The sequence below is a fragment of the Cebus imitator genome, unplaced genomic scaffold, assembly GCF_001604975.1.
Source record: "Cebus imitator isolate Cc_AM_T3 unplaced genomic scaffold, Cebus_imitator-1.0 Scaffold35, whole genome shotgun sequence".
Taxonomy (NCBI): Eukaryota; Metazoa; Chordata; class Mammalia; order Primates; family Cebidae; genus Cebus; species Cebus imitator.
Window position 1 is genome coordinate 9217921 of NW_016107350.1, and position 20400 is coordinate 9238320.

The 20400-nt window shown below is 45.0% G+C and overlaps 1 long non-coding RNA gene across 1 annotated transcript in view; it reads right to left on the minus strand.

Moving 5' to 3' along the window:
- Window positions 1-6135: 6135 nt before the first annotated feature.
- The window catches only part of LOC108301543, a 24279-nt gene continuing 10014 nt past the window's right edge, over window positions 6136-20400 (minus strand). The window contains exons 4-5 of the long non-coding RNA XR_005199489.1: window positions 8149-8297; window positions 6136-6218 (exon numbers count right to left, since the gene is read on the minus strand). This is a non-coding gene — a long non-coding RNA (uncharacterized LOC108301543). The remainder of the gene's footprint in view (window positions 6219-8148; window positions 8298-20400) is intronic.

A 20400-nucleotide genomic window follows, 5' to 3' on the forward strand; every position in this document is an offset into this window, starting at 1 on the left:
AACTTGAGTACCTTGCTCATTTGTATGGAATTGAGTTAAATGGGGCCAGTCTACCGTCTTATCACCTCGAACATGCCTGATCTAAGCTGAATTAAATTGGGCAGGCTGCAGAGAGGAACATTTGCCAGTGGGAAACTCTTGGGGAAGCAACTACATGGGGCAAGCAAGAAGTCATGAAGGCCTAGGCCAGGTGGTGGCAGTGGGACTGGAAGCAGCCAACAATGATCTCTGACAATAAACATGCTGTAATTTTATTCCGTGAAATCACAGAAAAGACAGCAATAACATCCTGACCACAACAGAGAATGCATTCCCACCAAACAGGGGGCTTTTCTTCCCCTGATTGTTTAGCAAAGGAGCCAGATCCTGAGCACAGACGGTCTGAGGAAGGCTAGTTCCCCACTTTTTGGCTTCTTTCCCTTCACTCCTCCCAAGCAGGAAGCAGGTTCCAGAACAGCCTTGCTCTTCATGGCACAAATGCCTCCATCATTCTCCACTACTGACATCTGTGGTGTGTTTGCCATAGCTTACCAAATACTGGGCAGGGACAGGGGAGATGGAATTTATAAGGAAATAGATGGCATGAGCCCTTTAATGTCCTTGGGAATACACAACCCACAGACTGAAAACAAGGGAACCCTTTCAAAGGAAAAGATAGCACTCACAGCAATAAATGCTTAAGATATACCAGGCACTTGGCAAAACAATGAACACACATCATCTCTTTTAATAGTCACAGTCATCCTTTTTGGTAGGCATTGCCACGTTTTGTCTAAATTCTAAAGATTTTCATTTTTTTTAACATGTTAACATGCCTGGAAATTGAATGTGTTTTACAACCAATATGTGTTTTAAAATAAACATGCAGGAACTGTACAGTGAGGTGTTTTATTTATGTATTTATTTATTTGTTCTCGTTTGGATTTTTTCTCTGAAAAGTTATTATTAAATAATGATCATCTTAAAGTCAGTGGTGTCTTAGGATGAAGAAAATGTAAGATATTATCCTCATCTTAAAATGAGACTGAGGCCAAGGTAGTTAAGAAGTCTTACCACTAGTAGGTTAAGAAAATCCACCCATCTGTCTCAAAGCCTCCACCCTGAGAAGCACTCTTAAATGGCATGAGAAATAATATATCCCCCTGCAAAATAAAAAAACAAAAAATTGCATGCCAGGACACTCAGTGACCGCACTATCCCCACCCAGCCACTAGCCACAGGATGTCAGTATCCATTTACTCATTTGCAAGCCTCAATTCAGCACCTATCTGGCCGGCATTGTTCTGGTGACCACATACTTTTGGTGATAAGAAAAAGCCGTCCCTTCCTGCCTAGACCTCATAGACCAATGAGAGAGACAGACATTCAACACTGATGACACACATAACCATAGAATTACAAACTACAAAGCATCACAGGCAAAACCACCAGATGCTGTGATAATATGATAATATAAACCAGAGTCCAGACCTCATCTGGGGTATCAGGGCAGCCTCGCCTGCAGATGGAGTTTTGGAGTTCCTCTAAAGGATTCCAGTAAGACTGGACAAAGGAGGGTGCTGGAGTGGAATGTGCTGAGTCAGGAGCGATTTCCAGGAGGAAGGAGACCATTCTAGGCACACGCAAAAGCCCTGAGGGGAACATGCTGTGTTTGAGAGCCAGAAAGAACGTCAAGGACGCTCGAGGGGAGAGTTCTCAGGAGAGGAAACCAGACAGGCTTGTGGCTCATGGCGAGGTTGTAGCTATTTATCCTCAGAACAGTGGGAGGCAGCTACTTTTTTACTTTAAATGTTGAATGGATGGAAATCTTACCATTGAGTGTGCAAATAATTCTTGCCTTATATAGATACAAGTTTAAAAGCAATGCAGCATCCCAAGGCAGAATGCTCTTTCAAAATAGTTGAGGCTTATGTCAACGAATTCCCTGGAATGTGGGTGATAACAAATATCTGTAAATCTTAACAGGCTGGGACTGAGCCATATGATACTCATCAGTAGGCCCTTAACCAGCATCAATTTCACATAGGGAGAGGTGTTCCCATTTGGAAGGGATTTTTGCCAGTGATGGTGAACATCAGGGCTGGATTATGACAGTTGGAAGGGGACAGCCACTTAGCGCGAATCTGTGGCTTTGCTGAGTATAGTGCCTAGCTTCCTATAAAACAGCAAACTATCAAATAACGGGTTGTTCTTCCTCTCTGAAGGACTGCAGTACAAGTGCCAGCCGCAGCGTAGGAGGTGGTGAGCAGTAACAAGACAGGCCTTCAACCTAATGACTGGAAGTGACTGAAATCATCGGAGCGAGGGGGGTGGCTCTGAGATTCCCACAGGAGCAAACATTAGGGAAATCGCCCACCAAGCCTGTTCTCCTGCCAGAATCCACTCCCTTCCTGAGGTCTGAACCACTGCTAGAGGAAATCCAAAAGAAAACAAGCCCAGAGGCCCAGGAAAAACAAATTTGCTTAGAGGTGGGGTGAGTTTAGGAGAATTGATACCCAGTTAAAGAACCTTGAATTGATTCAACCTTTTGGGAAACCAGTTTGACAATGTGTATCTGCCTTAAAATTGCCCATACATTTTCATGAGAGATACCAGGCAATGTTGGCAAAAAAAAAATGCCCATACATTTTGAACCTGTCTGGCTGGCATTTCTTCCTAGAAATATATCTTAAGGATATATTTCTTAAGAAATATAGATAGATAGAGGTTAATATAAATATGGGCCGGTGTGGTGGCTTATGCCTGTAATCCCAGCACTTTGGGAAGCTGAGCAGGCAGATCACATGAGGTAGAGAGTTCGAGACCAGCCTGACCAACATTGAGAAACCCCATCTCTATTAAAAAATACAAAATTAGCCAGGCATGGTGGCGCATGCCTGTAATCCCAGCTATTCGGGAGGCTGAGATAGAAGAATCACTTGAACCTGGAAGGCAGAGGTTACAGTGAGCCAAGATGGTGCCATTGTACTCCAGCCTGAGCAACAAGGGCGAAATTCCATCTCAAAAAAAAAATATATATATGTAAATATAATATTAAATATAAATATATCTATATAGAAATAGAGAGAGAGAAATATATCTTAAGAATATATTTCTTCTGAGCAAACTGACACAAGAACAGAAAATCAAACACCGCGTGTTCTCACTCACAGGTGGGTGTTGAACAATGAGAACACATGGACACAGGGAGCGGAGCATCACACACTGGGGTCTGTGGGGGGGAAATTGGGGAGGGACAGTGAGGGGTGGGGAGTTGGGGAGAGATAGCATGGGGAGAAATGCCTGATATAGGCGATGGGGAGGAAGGCAGCACATCACACTGCCATGTGTGTTCCTATGCAACAATCTTGCATGTTCTTCACATGTACCCCAAAACCTAAAATGCAATAATAAAAAAAAAAGAATATATTTCTAGGCCAAGCGAGGTGGCTCACACCTGTAATCCCAGCACTTTGGGAGGCCGAGATGGGCAGATCACGAGGTCAAGAGATCGAGACCATCCTGGTCAACATGGTGAAAACCCATCTCTACTAAAAATACAAAAATTAGCTGGGCATGGTGGCACGTGCCTGTGGTCCCAGCTACTCAGGAGCTGAGGCAGAAGAATCGCTTGAAACCAGAAGGCAGAGGTTGCAGTGAGCTGAGATTGCACCAGTGCACTCCAGCCTGGTGACAGGGCAAGACTCCATCTCAAAAAAAAAAAAAAAAAAAAATATATATATATATATGTATACATATATACATACACACACACACACACACACACACACACACACATATATATATATATTTCTAGCATTTCTTCCTAGAATTTCCGTTTTAACAAAAAACAGTCCCCAAATCATTTCTTTTCTAACAAAAAGTAACCTGAAAAATCAAGCTGTTAACACAGATAAGCAAGCCAGAAGCTTGCACGGGTGAATGCTGGCTGCTGTGGCAGTAGAATAGGGCTACCTGGGGTCCAGGTATATTCAACACGGAGGCTCCATCTTCCTTTTTCTTTGTCACCACGTGTACAGTAAAGAAACAAGCAGCCACAAATGGTGGCTAACGCCTGTAATCCCAGAACTTTGGGAGGCTGAGGCAAGTGGATCACCTGAGGTCAGGAGTTCAAGACCAGCCTGGCCAACAAGACAAAACCCCATCTCTACTAAAAATACAAAAATTAGTCAGGTATGTCTGTAATCCCAGCTACTAAGGAGGCTGAGGCAGGAAAATCGCTTGAACCTGGAGGTGGGGGTTGCAGTGAGCCACTGCACTCCAGCCTGGGCAACAGAGTGAGACTCCATCTCAAAAAAAAAACATGGCTCTGGCCAGGTGGAGAATCTATCTGCATAATAAAAGATTAGGGTGAGGGTGGCCAGGTTTTCATACCCTATGTAAATGACATACCTAGCTCTAACCAGTTTTCACACCCTGTGCAAATGGTACACCTGGTCCAACCAATCTTTTGTGCCCTATATAAATCAGACACCATCTCCTCAAGCTCATCTATAAAACCCTCTGCATTTCACTGCAGAAGCAGCAACCCATTTCCCTGGGACCCTTCTCTGCCGCAAAGAGCTCTTCTCTTTCACCTATCAGACTTCTGCTCTGAACTTCACTCTTTGGGTCTGCATCCTAGTTTTCTATGGCCATGAGATAACAAATTTCAGGTACTTACCCCAGACAACAATGCCGCTTCACAGGCACGCTCCAATCTGCCCTGCACCTTTGCACCAATAGCTTCCACTGCTGGCAGCTACATCCATCTAGGGCATTTTTCCCCCGCTGTGCCTCCTCCAGAAGTAGCAAACATTCATTTGCATAATATGCTGAACACAACCACCTTATCAACTTGTTTAATTCTCACAACTTTATGACTTAGTACCATTGTTATTCTCATTTTTCACTCGGGGGAATAAGGTGTAGAGAGGTTAGGTGACTTACTCAAGGTCACACAGCTGGTAAGAGGTGGAGCTGGACTCAAACCCAGGCAGTGTGACTCTAAAGTCCACACTATGATATCCTCTGCTGCTTCCTATCCTTATCTCATTTCCCTCTTTATGACCTCGCCTCTCCCCCGCCTCAATGGAGAGAAGTGAGGCTATCTTGGGTCCGGACTCTGACTCCATCTCAAAAAAAAAAAAAATGCCCAGTGCAGTGACTCACACCTGTAATGTAGACCCAGCTACTCAGGAAGCTGAGACAGGAGAATTGCTTCAACCTGGGAGGCAGAGGTTGCAGTGAGCTGAGATCACATCAGCCTGGGCGACAGAGAGAGACTCCGTCTCAATACATACATATATGCCATTCTTTCCAGCCAGAGTCCTTGTCTCCTTTTAATTATTGAAACATTCACAGATGTGAAATGCCACCAGATTTGATACTTGACTATTGCTAATTTCAACTTTATTTAGCTCAGAAAAAAAGCCACTATACAACAGACATCATAAGCCCATTACATGGCAAGATCGTTTCAGTTGCTATAATCTCATACAATCTGCAGTTGCTCTAAAGCTTGTTACTCCATAAAGGCAGCTTTTTCTTTTTTAATTTGTGCACTGCTTAGCAGTGAATGGTAGTTATACTATCATGGTGGTGAATACTGCTTGCTAGAAAGTGTGTCAGAGTTTCTTGGGTACAATGATTCATGGCTCACCCAGGGGGCAATAAAGATGAGGTGAGCCACACAGTAAGCCCTTCCTGGGCTCATGGTACGTGCATAACTACATTATACCCTGTGATCTACTGCACTATACAAGGATTTTTTTTTTTCTGAGGTGTTGTTTCATTCTTGTCACCCAGGCTGAGTACAATGGTGTGATCTTGGCTCACTGCAACCTCCGCTTCCTGGGTTCAAGCAATTCTGCCTCAGCCACCTGAGTAGCTGGGATTACAGATGCCCACCACTACACCCAGATAATTTTTGTATATTTAGTAGAGACATGGTTTCACCATGTTGGCAAGGCTGGTGTCAAACACCTGACCTCAGGTGATCCACCTGCCTTGGCCTCCCAAAGTGCTGGGATTGCAGGTATGAGCCACTGTGCCCGCCATACAAGGATATTCTTTTGGCAGTCATGAGTACAAGATCAATTCTGTTGTGTAGGGCTGAATGTTGTGAAATGTGCATAAGAAAAAGATTGCAATTACCTGTATTTATCATGTCAGTCATTCTAATCATCAGACAATGATATGAACACAGTGAGAAAGACATCCCTCACACTCTCTTCTTCCTGAAATAGAGAAACTATAAGAATTCCATCAGCTCATCGGCCACTCCATGTGGAAATGGCCCATTTCTGATGACATCGTGGGAGTTTTGCTTTTTGGTTTTCGTGTTTATTTTGGTTTGGGTTTTTGCTTCAAGGGAGATCAACAGGTAAAATCTGGCCTCCCCATCCTTGTTGAATATCACTCCGGGCATCCCCTTCCTGTAAGACTTTCTTTCCCTACCCCTGTTCTCTCAGCTAGGCATTGCTCTGTCTTCTCACACCTGACCCCCTCCTCACTTCCTATCCATCCCCTACCCAGAAATTCCAGCTGCCCCAGTGTCTCCTAACATTTCCCAGAAAATTAAGTCGCCTGTGTTCTATGGCCTGAATGTTTATGTCCCCCCAGAATTCATATGTTGAAACCTAATCCCCAAGTTGATGGCATTAGAAAGTGAGGTCTTTGGGAGATGATGCCATCATGAGGGCTCCACCTTCAGGAATGAGATTGGGGCCCTTATGAAGAAAAGTCTTGGCCGGGCATGGTGACTCACACCTGTAATCCCAGCACTTTGGGAGGCCAAGGCAGGCAGACCACCTGAGGTCAGGAGTTCAAGACCAGCCTGACCAACAGGTAAAACCCCATCTCTACTAAAAATACAAAATTAGCTGGGTGTGGTGGTGCATACCTGTAATCACAGCTACTTGGGAGGCTGAGGCAGGAGAACCACTTGAACCCGGGAGGCAGAGGTGGCAGTGAGCTGAGATCATGCCATTGCCCTCCAGCCTGGGCTACAAAAGTGAAATTCTGTCTTAAAAAATAAGGCCTGAGGGAAGCTGTTCACCTCTCCTGCCATGTGGACGCTGCAAGAAGGCACCATCTTTGAGGAAGAGAAAAAACCCTCACCAAACACCAAATCTATGGGCACTTTGATCTTGAACTTCCTAGCCTCCAGAAAGATGGGAAATAAATTTCTGTTGTGTCAAAGCACTCAGTTTATGTATCTTGTTAGAGCAGCCCACAGGGACTGAGATAATAAGCTAGTGGGAGAAAGGCACACGACACCCACATCCTCTCTCTTCCCATCAAGTCACCCTAGCAGGGTGCCCATTCGAACAGAGTTTTTTCAAAGACAAAGCCCTCAATCATTTTGCTCAAATAAAAGGGGTGGTCCTTTCATGAATTTTAGGTCCTATTATCCAGGGCTACTCAAAGTAAGCTGGGCACAATGGAAAGGGTGATATTTATGAATAGGAATTTTTATTGCAGTCTCCACTAAAATCACCCATTAAAGGCACCTCCCTATTTGCTCCCAAAGGCCCAGAACTTTCACAGCAATCATTCTCAGGAATTAGGATTCCACAGCAATCTAAATAAAGTGGAATTTCAATTCAGAATAATCAGTTTATTTTGCCAAGTAAGAGCACCTAAAAACAAACAAACAAACAAAAAAAAAAAAACTACAAGTTCTTATCACCATTATTTCATTTATTTATTTACTTATTTTTGAGACAGAGTTTCACTCTGTTGCCCAGGCTGGAGTGCAGTGGCACAATCTCAGCTTACTGCAACCTCTACCTCCTGGGTTCAAGTGATTCTCCTGCCTTGGCCTCCTGAGTAGCTGGGATTACAGGTACGCACCACCATGCCCAGCTAATTTTTGTATTTTTAATAGAGACCATCACCATATTGGTCAGGCTGGTCTCGAATTCCTTACCTCATGATCCACCTGCCTTGGCCTCCCAATGCTGGGATTACAGGCGTGAGCCACCTCGCCCGACCAATTTTATGTCCTTATTTTCCTCACATCAAAGACTGGTAAGTCCTTGGTCCTAAGCTAGCACTAGACCATGGACCAAAATTTGGGAACCATTGCTCTGGATATCAGGATGGTCAGCTAAAGCTGGGAGCAGCCACCGACATTTTGCAGGTAATAGTCAACATAAAATTCACCTTGGGTGCATTTCCTCATTCTGTCATTCCAAACAGTTAGGAAGAGTTCAGACAGTGGAGACAAATACCCCTGCATCCAAGGTTCAGCTCCCCCACCCGACAAGGGGTGACCCAAGTAGCTGAACCTCTCTAAGCTGCCATTGCCATGTCTGCAAAATGGAGAGAGAGCAAAAATTCACCAAGTTGTTAGGATTAAATGTGGATTAGCAAAGGGTCTTTGCTTCAACAAATTTATAACTATTAATATAACTGTTACTAGACCAGGAGTGTCTATGAAAACGCCAGACATTTTCTAAGACCCCTGACTACAGGGTCTAGAGTCTCTGTTTTGCCTTCAAGGAGATAATGCTCTGAAAGGGACCCACAAAAGGGTGGCCAGATACAGGGAAGCCAGAGTTAGGATAGAGGCAGATACTGGAGGCCAGGGAGATTATAGAGCAGTGGTCCCCAACCTTTTTGGCACCAGGATCCGATTTCATGGAAGACAATTTTCCATGGATGGAGTAGGGGAGGCGGGTTTCAGAATAAAACTATTCCACCTCGGATCATCAGGCATTAGTTAGATTCTCATAAGAAGCATGCAGCCTGCATCTCTCACATGCGCGGTTCACAATAGGGTTTGCACTCCGATGAGAATCTAATGCCACTGCTGATCTGACATGAGGCGCAGCTCAGGCGGTAATGCTCACTTGCCTGCTACTCACCTCCTGCTGGGCAGGCCAGTTCTTAACTGGCCACAGACCAGTACAGGTCCACAGTCCTGGGGACCTGTTATAGAGAGTTAGGAAAAGAAAATAGAAAAAGAGAGGACTCTCAGAGGAGGTGGAGTCTAAGTAAAATCTTACAGGACATAACACTAAAACGAAACAAAATTTTCAATTAGGCTTTCAGTTAAGAATCAGACCAAGCATCCTGCCATGCCTAAAATGTGCTGATTAAAGTCTGGCACACTAAACTTCCTTCTGTTATCCTGGGTCACCACATTAACTGCTTGAAGAAATGGCTTTCCTCAAAGCAGTAATTTTCCTTTGCCTCCCTGGCTCTATTCTACATGAGTTGCCCTAAGGAAATTCTTCTCTGTCACTTCTGACCTGAAGAAGATGACGCTGGGCGTGGTAGCTCATGCCTATAATCCCAGCACCTTGGGAAGCTGAAGCAGACAGCTCACTTGAGGTCAGGAGTTTGAGACCAGTCTGCCCAACATGGTGAAATCCCGTCTCTTCTAAAAATACAAAAGTTAGCCAGGCGTGGTGGCACACGCCTGCAGTCCCAGCTACTCAGGAGGCAGAGGCAGGAGAATCGCTTGAACTTGGGAAGCGGAGGTTGCAGTGAGCCAAGATGGTGCCACTGCACTCCAGCCTGGGTGACAGAGAGAGACTCTGTCTCAAAAAAAAAAGACAAGCTTTCAGTGAAAAAGGAGAGAGAAGTTGCAGCTGATATTTTTCAAGAAATCCTGGGCATAGAGTATTTGAATGACTGAATCCCGAGTGCTGCCTTGCTCCTGCCACTCACAGTGTGGTCCTCTAAGCTGCAATATTGGCGTCACCTGGGAATTTGCTAGAAATGCAGAATTTTGGGCCCTGACCAACAGTGGCTGAATCAGTCTGAATTTAAACAAGATCTTCAGAGGACTGGGAAAACCGTTAGGGTTTGGGAAGCACTGCCCTAGCCTGATTTTGGGTGAAAAAAGTCAACAATTCGACTGGATATGACCAGCGTCAGAGCCTTTGTGCTGACGTGAAATTACTTTTCCTTCATTTGATCCCATTCATTGCTCCTCTATATGTCTTAAAGGATAGTAGTGATGGAACAGAGAGAACAGCTCTGCCCTAGAGGCCTCTGACTTAAAATTACCCTATATTATGTACAAAAGAACAATGGAGTTTAGAAACATTTACTTGGCTCTAGGCCCATGATACTTAGTTATATGTCCAAACAACCTGTAATTTCTGGAGCTTTTTGTTTGTTTTATTCTTCTTGTTCTTGGTATTATTATTACTTTTTACAGAGGAGAAAACTGGAACTCGGAACATTAGGGGACTCGCTGGGTTCACACACAATCAGTCCAGGGCTCCTTCCTCAAGCCGAGCAGCCCACCATTCTCCACGGCTGAGAAGATGGTCCCACCTGCACCACTCAGATAGCCCGTGGCCCAGCACCAACCAACCGCAGAACCTGTGGCTCTGATTTCCAGACCCTTCTTTTCCATTCCCGTTACCAGCACCCTCGTTCAGTCCACAGTTCCTAAACTGCCAGACAGGCCTACTCCTTGCTGCTTCCAATTCTTTGCCCTTTAAATCCATTTCACACACAGCCGCCCAAGCCTAGCTTCGGATCCCCTCAGGAACTAGTTCAGAGATACCAGAAGTCATCCACAGGGTCCCATCCCACAGACAAGGACTATGGGACTCATCCTTGTATTCCTGACAAGGCTACTGGATGCCTTACAAAGTAGATAGGTTGAATACAAGGGGGTCCTAATGAACAGATGAGAAAAGCTACTACTGTCTCTGGGCAAGAGACAGAGGAAGCCAAAGAGGCAGGACTGCATAAGTGGAACAGAGGGCTCAAGCAGACTCGCTGGCCTAAGATAGGAGGAACCAGACCAGGGCTCCCACTTCTTCCCATAGCTGTGAAGCTCCAAGGGTGAAAAAATGAATGCTGAACGGCACCAGGAGGGAAGATAGTCATCCTGGCTCAGCACAGACAGAAGGGAGGCACTGACATTTGTGGAATCATGTAGGCATTGTGCAAGGGACTTCACATGTGGCATCTCTGATTTCCCAAGAACAGGACATTCTGAGGTCAGGATTAGGACTCACTTTTCACACGTTCAGGCTGACAGTAGGTTAAGGATAATCACCAAGGTCTTGCAGCTAGTCATTGGTAGAGTCAGTTTCCACCCCGGTGTGTCTGATTCAGACATTCTCTTTCCACTCTGCTGTGGCCCTAGACACCTGCAAGGAGACACCACAAAGTGAACTACCTCATCCTCTATTTGTTTCTATAGATGACTTACACATGTTTATGATATTCTCCTGAATGTGGCATTGTGTGCAAACACTTAAGACATGGACATCAGAGGAAGACCATACCCCAAACCTCTAGTTCCTTCCCACCACCTTCAGGGGTAACATGGTATAGTGAGTGGGATGGTAATCCACTATGGGTCACTATGGGATCCATAAATATATGTCCCCAAAATATGGTGACCTCAAAACATATATTCAAATCCTAAGCATCAAAACTTGTGAATGTCATCTTATTTGGAAAATGGCGTTTGCAGACATAATTAATGATCTCAAAATGAGATCATCCTGGATTTAGAGTGGGCCCTAAATCTAATCACAGTGTCCTCATCAGAGAAACCCAGAGACAGATTTAACACAGAGAGATACAGGGGAGAAACCATATATAGACAGTAGCAGAGATGGGATTTACACTGCCACAAGCCAGGGAATGCCTACAACCACCAGATGCTGGAAGAAGCAAAGAAAGATTCTCTTCTGGAGCCTTCAGAGGGGGCACAGCCCTGCTGTTTCCTTGATTCTAGACTTCAAGCCTCCAGATGACGAGAGACTGAAATCTTGTTGTTTTAAGCCACCCAGGTTTTGGTAACTTCTTGTGGATGCCCTAGGAAATGAACGACGCTGAAATTAAGAATCTCAACAGGCGTGGTGGCTCACACTTATAACCCCAGCATTTTGGGAGGCAGAGGTGGGTGGATCATTTGGGCTCAGGAGTTTGAAACCAGCCTGTGCAACAAGGAGAAACCTCATCTCTACCAAAAATACAAACATTAGCCAGGAGTTGTGGCATGCACTTGTGGTCCCAACTATTTGGGAGACTAAGGTGAGATGGTCACTTAAGCCCAATAGATGGAGGTTTAAGATGGAGGTTTAAGCGGAGACTGCGCCACTGCACTTCAGCCCGGGTGACAGAGGGAGACTCTGTTTCAAAAACAAACAAACAAAAAGGAATCTTTTGTTTTATAACTATCATCTAGAAAACTGTATTGGCACCAAGGACCAATAAACCTGTGCTCTCAATCCATTTGGCTTTGGATTGGGGAACCCAGATTTGAAAATCTATGTTTAGGGTATTGAGACATTTTAAGAACACACAGTCAGAAACTAATATACATAAAGTAGGGCGGTTCATTTGCTACCTTCTTTTCCTCAAAAAAAGGAAAATTCCTTTTCATGCAAATATTTTGCAGTGAATAGATAACACTGTTTAGGAATGAGGATTATCTGTGCTGTTCCTATCGTAGCCTAATTAGCTTTTCTTTAATGTGCATTAAGCATACAAGAGATGAAATGAGAAAGAACAAGCACGAAAAGCTTCGGTTTCACCCACAAATCTGTTTTGTAGCCTGCAATCTGGCAGAAAAGCCTACAAATCTCCCATTACATTTTTTTGGTGTAAACAATTCTTATTTTCAGTCTTCTTTTCCTCTCTCTCTCTCATGCCAATAAGAAATTTTTAAAGCAATCACGAGCTAAAACCAAAGATAAGCGGTAAGGCAGGCTTCTCCTAAACACTCTCCATTATCCCCTCTCTGGCCTCATTTTGAATCATTCTCTCTGAAAATTTGGCAGGAATCTATCACCCTGCAAATGGAGGTGAAGCAAGTGAGGCTCCTTCCCCAGTAATCCTCTCTGGAGCACTGCTGCTGTTTACCTGGGAGCGGAGGTAAAAAGCCAGGGCTCCACAACAGGTAGTAGGAAGGGAAATGTGTATCTCCAGGGTAGCCCTGGGCATGAAGCTGGCAGCCTCTAAAGTTAGAGACCCTGGGTGTGAATTCTGGCTGTGTCACTTGGTGTGGGCCCAGGCAAGTTGCTGGGTTTTTCTTTTCTTAATTGACAAGTAAAAATTGTATATATTTATGATGTACAATGTTGATACATGCATACATTGTGGAATGCTAAATCACACTATTTAACATATGTATTACCAGGCTGAACACGGTGGCTCATGCCTGTAATCTCAGCACTTTGGGAGGCCAAGGCGGGCAGATCACTTGAAGCCAGGAGTTTAAGATCAGCCTGGACAACATGGTGAAACCCTGTTTCTATTAAAAATACAAAAATGAGCCAGGAATGATGGTGCAAGCCTTTGGTCCCAGCTACTTGTGAGGCTGAGGCAGGAGAAGTGCTTGAACCTGGGAGACTGAGGTTGCAGTGAGCCAAGATCATGCCACTGCACTCCAGCCTGGGCAACAGAATGAGACTCTGTCTCAAATAAAATAAAATAAAATAAAATTAAAATATATATATACACATTACCTTACTTACTTCCTTTTTTGTGGTGAAAACATTTAAAATCTACTGTCTTACATACTATATATGTTAGCTGCAGTCACCATGATGTACAATGGATTTGCTGAACTTATTTTATTCTTCCCATCCAAGTGAAGAGCTTTGTGTCCTTTGACCAACATCTTCCTAGTCTTCCCCACAATGGTAACCACCATTCTACTCTCTATTTCTATGACTGACTTGTTTGCATTTCACATATAAGTGAGATCATGTGGTATTTGTCTTTCCATGCTGGACTTACTTCACTTAATATAGCATTCTCCAGGTTCATCCATGTTGTAGCAAATAATGAGATGTTCTTCTTTTTTAAGGCTGAATAGTATTCCATGGCATTCTTATACCATACTTTCTTTAGTCCTTCATCTATTGATGGACACTTTGGTTGATTTCATATCTTAGCTATTGTAAATAATGCTGCAATGAACATGAGCATATAGACATCTCTTTGATATGATTGTACTTCCTTCAGATAGATACCCAGTGGTAGGGGTGCTGGATCATATGGTAGTTCTATTCTTAATTTTTTGAGGAGCCTCCATACTGTTTTCCAACCAGGCAAGTTACTTAAGCCTTTCTAAGTCTTGGCTTCCTCCTTTGAAAAATGAGGAAAATGGCCAGGCGTGGTGGCTCACACCTGTAATTTTAGCACTTCAGGAGGACAAGGCGAGTGGATCACTTGAGGTCAGAAGTTTGAAACCAGCCTGGCCAACATGGTGAAACCCTGTCTCTACCAAAAATACAGAAAAATTAGCTAGGCGTGGTGGTAGCCACTTGTAATCCTAGCTACTTGGGAGGCTGAGGCAGCAGAATTGCTTAAACCTGGGAGGCGGAGGTTGCACTCCAGCATGGGTGACAGAACAAGACTCCATCTCAAAAGAAAACAAAGAAAAAGAAAAATGAGGAAAATAACAGCATCCACCACATATGGTTTTGAGACAAATGAAATCCACATTGCCAAACCTTGTGGTCAATTCTCAGAACTCATCATACTCAGCTTGTTCACACTTGCTCCATTTGCCATCAAAATAAGCACTCTCTCTGATTTCCTCCTACCTCCCTCAGCTCCCCTCAGCATCTGTCCCTTTCCTATGGAAGTTGGTTCTTGGACCTCACATCTTCTCCCTCCCTTGTTGGTCATCTAGGCCTCTGACCTCAGGGACCATGTATCTGCTGATGGCTCCTAAATCTCAATCTCCAGCCTCCCCTCTGAGCTCCAGACTAGTTTATGCACTCAGCTCTGTCTATGACATCCCCACCTGATGTCTAGTGAGCAGCACAAAGGCAGTATATCCACTCCAAATGCTTTTCCATCTCCAGACCAGCTCCTCCCTCAGGCCCTCATGTCAGGAAATGGTACCCCTAGTTTGAGCTCCAGCCAAAAACTTAGATGACATCCTTGACTCTTCTCTTGCTCTCACACCACATTCAAGTCCATCAGCTATTCTGCTGCCATTATAACTCCAGAGAAGATCCAAAACCCACCATTTCTCACCTCCTCCAGTTTTAGCTCAAGATTCAAGCCATCATGATCTCTTCCTCAACTGTTGCAGTAGCCTGTGAATCAACCTCCCTGCCTCCTCTCATCCCTTCCCCAGTCTCTTCTCAACCAAGCAGGCAAAGCAATTCCTTCAAAGACAATGTCAAAATATGTCCCTGCTCAACAGTCTCTAGTGGCTTCTCCATTTCACTGGGATCTGGCCCTGGTCCCCTACCATGCATTGTGAAGCCCTTCCCAGGCTCAGGGCCTGTTGTTGACTGCCTGCAAAGCAGACAGATACCTACTCAACAGAGTGACCTCTTCTGGGACCCCCTGGCCCCCTCTCTCATGCCCAGATTTATTTTGCTTCTTAGCACTCATCTCCTTGGCTTTATGTATGTATTCGTTTGTTAACCAACTCCCTCCTAGAAGCAAATTCCACAAGAGCAAGGACTTTGCTTTATTCATTGCTGTGCCCTTGGTACCTGGAATGCTACTTGAAACATTAGTAACTGCTGAATAATTGGATGAATGAATGAGTGAGGTAACCCATGTCAAGCACCCAGCATAGTGTGGCACACAGCATATAAGTAGTAAGTACTACATGTTGCTGTGCTTGTTCTTATTTGTATTACTAATTATCGTTTGTCCAGGAACTTTATATACATCCTGCCTTACCTCCTGGCCCTTCACCTGTTTGAGCTCTTTCACTGCCATGCCCAATCTTCTCCACTGGGACTCTGAGAACAATAAGAAGAAAGTAGGGATTACTATGGCAAGAAAGAATGTCACTGGCTAAGCCTTCTACATTGTTACTGAGTCTGCTTCTGCCAGATAACACATGAAAGGTGGGGTGAAGGTTGGATTCAATGGATGCCAGAATCGCCATTGAATGCCCTGAATGTACTTTTGGGGCACCCACAATTCAAATAATCTCTTCTGTGATCTTTTTATAGACCAGCCCAAACAAATATTTCTGCCTCCAATTATACCTCCCAGACTGACTCTACAAAGTAGCAAAGATTACACTTTTTGTTCAGAAAACACAATCAACCTTCTCTGTAATGACTATTATGCTATTTTGGAAACTGTATATTTCATATATTTAAATGTACACATTCAAATATATGAAATTTTGTGGGAAAAAGGTAAGCCCTAGGGAAATCAAGCCAAATAAACTTGTGCTGTTATTTGAATTGAAACTGGGATATCAATCTAATGTGTTCTTGATCTACATAACTGTTGAGATTTGTGCTAAATGTTCTGCATGGATTCATCAAAGAGAGGTGTGAACACACTCAAAACATCATTGTAAACATGTTTTAAAGACACTGTCTAGTCTCACGCCATTGATAAAGACATACCCAAAACTGCGCCGTTTACAAAAGAAACAGGTTTAATGGACTTATAGTTCCATATGGCTGGGGAGGCCTCACAATCATGGCAGAAGGCAGGAAGGAGCAAGTCATGTCTTGAATGGCAGCAGGCAAAGAGAGGGAACTTGTTCAGGGGAACTCCTCTTCATAAAACCATCAGATCTCATAAGACTTATTCACTATCACAAAAACAGCACGGGAGAGACTTGCCCCCATGATTCAATTACCTCCTCCGGGTCCCTCCCACAACACGTGGGAATTCAAGATAAGATCTGGCTGGTGACAGAGCCAAACCATATCAGGCACTTACTGGAGTCTTTGAAAAACACTGGAGCAAAGACAGATGCTGTTCTTTGCTTCTGAGATGAGGCCTGCAGAAATCAGCTCCCCTGGTCTGGTTGACAGCCAAGCCACCCCAAGATAAGAGCTATTGGATGGCAACGTGCATGGATACCTGTTGTGTGCAGACAGCTCTGGTGATGGAGCCAATGGGGTTAGTGTCAGGTTTAAGCCAAATGCCCATCTGTGGTCCCAGTGCTGTGGGAGGGAATTGGAAAGTTACTGAACCAAAGCCTAAGAGGACTGAGTCTCAGGCCAGAGCCAGCTGAGCCACCATCCACCCTAAGGGCAAACACTCTTTTGGAGACAAACTGGCAGGATTCTTAGACAGAAGGCGACAAAATCACTGACTCAGGGAAACCAGACCCTCTCTGGAGGGGCTAAGCCTTTTAAGACATGACTGGAACATTCTTGGGTGAGGCAGTTCACCGAAAAGCAAACAACTTAACAGTTATTCTCCATCCAAAACAGGTCTCCCTGTGAGCAGCCTGGCCATGGCCTCCACCTCAGGTCTGGTCACACCTGAAGGCTCTTCCTGAAGCTCCTGTCTTTACCTTGGCCATGTGGACCACATCCTGATTTGTCCCAATTCCTGGCCTGCCCCTGATCTTGCCCCTGCCTGCCTGCTACCCTACCTCAGTCCAAGTGGGGACTGCCTTCCAAAGCGATCCCTGTCTCAGTCCACCATAGGTGATGATAGGGTCACCACCTATCATGCCCAGTAGTCATGGTGACAACATGATCCCATCCCCTGACTCATCTGATTGCATCAGCATGAGCACCTGACCCACACTAGACCACTCAGGCTCTCTTTTGCAGACATATAGACCTGGGAGAAAAGGACCTAATATCTAAGCTCAGATGCTATGGGTTGGGCACTGGACCAGAAAAACAAAGGCGTCCTGCACCAGATGCCAGGTGTTCCGAGGTCAGGTGCCCACCCTGGCTCAATCAGTTGAGAAAGGCCCTCTGTCTGGCACCCAGAGATGCTGGCTGTGCCTCTTCCCATGGGAAGGAGGAGAAGAATATGTAGCTGAGAGAACTGGTTCTAGAATTAGAGAGACCTAACATCCCATTTCTACCATTTTCAGCTGTGTAGAAGTGCAGGCCTGCCCAATGGGTGACTATGAGTACTTTTCCATGCTTCTATTTTCTGGCAATAGGTAGTGAGGTTCACGGACTCAGCCCTGCCAGGCCAGCCCCTCCACACACACAACTGCCAGAGAAAGGGGTTGTGCCTGAATTCAACTTCCCATGGGAAAAGGCACGACGAGGGTCTCCAGGTGCCAGACAGAGGGCCTCTGCCAACTGATTAAGCCGGGACAGGCACGTGGCCTCTGAATATCTGACACTTAGTGGAAGGGTGCCAGGCAATCGAGCCCAAGGTACTTATTCTCCTGGGTTAAGCCACCCTTCCCTATGAAAGCAGAGATCCTGGGCAGGTCCCCCTAGCAGAACACAACCCCCTGGTATGTGCAGCTGTGCCCCAGTCCAAGAACAACTCACCACAAGATGCAGAGAGAAGAGGAAGCACATGCAGACACACAGAATTTTGAAAACCTAGTCAGGAAAAAAAATGTAAGATATCTTATTGCTAGTTTTATATGAATTACATGTTGCAATAATAATAATGTCTTGGATATGTTAAGTTAAACAAAATACATTCAAAACTAATTTCCCCTGTCTTTTTTTTTTTTTTTTTTTTTTTGAGACGGAGTCTCGCTCTGTCACTCAGGCTGGAGTGCAGTAGCACAATCTTGGCTCACTGCAACCCCCACCTCACAGGTTCAAGTGATTTTCCTGCCTTGGCCTCCTGATTAATTGCTACTATAGAAGCCCACCACCACACCCAGCTAATTTTTGTATTTTTAGTAGAGATGAGTACATTTGGGATTGTAGCTGGAGTAGTTGAGCCTTGTTAGGCAGAGGCATATTTGAAAATTTGTACATACGGGATGATGTATACGTGTGTTACAGAGCAGGCTGCCATGTGTAAGACATCTGTTCAGTTTTCTGCTTGGCCACTTCTCCCTGGGACACCCAGTAGTCATGACGGACAACATGACCCCAGTCCCTGACTCTTCTGATTGCATCAGCATGGGCAGCTGATCCCAGCTGGACCACTCAGAGTCTCATGTTGACATATAGACCTGAGGGGGAAAGGGACCTAATATCTAAGCTCAGAAGCTATGGGTTGGGCATTTTCTACTCCCTTCTGGACCAGACAAGCAGAAGATGCCAGGCAGGAGGTCAGGGGGAGAGTAATTAGAGATGCAGGGCGAGTCCTGACAACAGCTGAGTCTCTAGTGCCAGTCCCTTCCTGTGGCCACTTTGCCTTTGCCTTGGGTTCTGTGGAACATATTATGTCTTCATAATAAATCCCTCTTTTCAGCGTAGGCTAGTTTAAGCTGATTTTTCTTAGATTCTACCAAAAGAATTCAACTGAAAGACCTTCTCAGAGATTAGTTGTGAGAAACTACTATACTTGAAACAAAAAGTAGGTTGGAAACAATGCAGTGCCCTAGAGAAGCTAGTTGTGCAATTATGATCAAGGCAGCCCCGTCACTGCTCTAGCGGTGACTCTGACTGCTCCAGCTCTGAGGAGCCCTAACCCCACTGTCTCATCTCCAAAGCCTGTAGCACACGCCCCTGTCCCAAACTATCCCATTTCCTCATTGTTGAGAAACCACCCACACAGCTGCTCTCCTTCCAGGAATGCTTTGCCTTTTCTTCTCTCTCTCCCTCTTTTTTTTTTTTTTTTAAACAGAGTCTCTTTCCTTTGCTCAGGCTGGAGTACAGTGATGCAATGATAGCTCACCGTAACCTTGAACTCCTGGGCTCAAGTGATCCCCCTGCTTTGGCCTCCCAAAGTGCTGGGATTACAGGTATGAGCCACTGCACCCAGCCCTTTCTGTCCCTTTTGAAACTAAAGCACAGTATATACCCTTGGACGAAATCATCTCTAAAATTCCTTGCAGCTTTGCTATCTTGTGGTCCTGAGTCTCTTCCATGGTCCACTCAACTTCACTGGTCAGATTCATTGTCGGGTGATAATGAACAGTCCTCCCTCGGGGAGTTGCTCTGAAGATTCCACATCACAGCGCATGTGAGGTACCTAACAACATTCCCGGCACGTGGAAAATGCTCAGTCCAGGAATGGTTAATAATTATGATTACAAAAATAAAATAACATGGGCAATGCACGCTCCAATCTCAATCCCTCCCTCATCTTTTTATTTAATATCCTTTAGTATTTTTAAAAATAGAGATGGGGGTCTCACTATATTGCCCAGGCTAGTCTCAAACTCCTGAGCTCAAGTGGTCCTCTCTGCTTGGCCTCCCACATTGCTGAGATTACAGGCAAAAGCCTCTGCACCTGGCCCTTCCCTCATCTTTATGGATCCTTCACTAGCTGTCTGAGTTCTAAATACACAGTTCCATAGTCTTATCCCCTAGTACCCTCATTGAACCCCTGAACTCACTCTTCGAGTTCCCCTTTCTCTCTAGACCACCAGTGTTTTGGCTTCTGCTGGGATCCCCTCTGCTGCAATGGGCTGTGGGATTCTCTGCAAGGTTCTTTGCTAGAACTTGCCCTCAATTAGCTGGATGCGGTGGTGGCCCCCTGTAATCCCAGCTACTTGGGAGGCTGAGGCAGGAGCATTGCTTGAGCCTGGGGGTTGCAGTCAGCCAAGATTGTGCCACTGCACTCTAGCCTGGGTAACAAAGCAAGACCCCATGT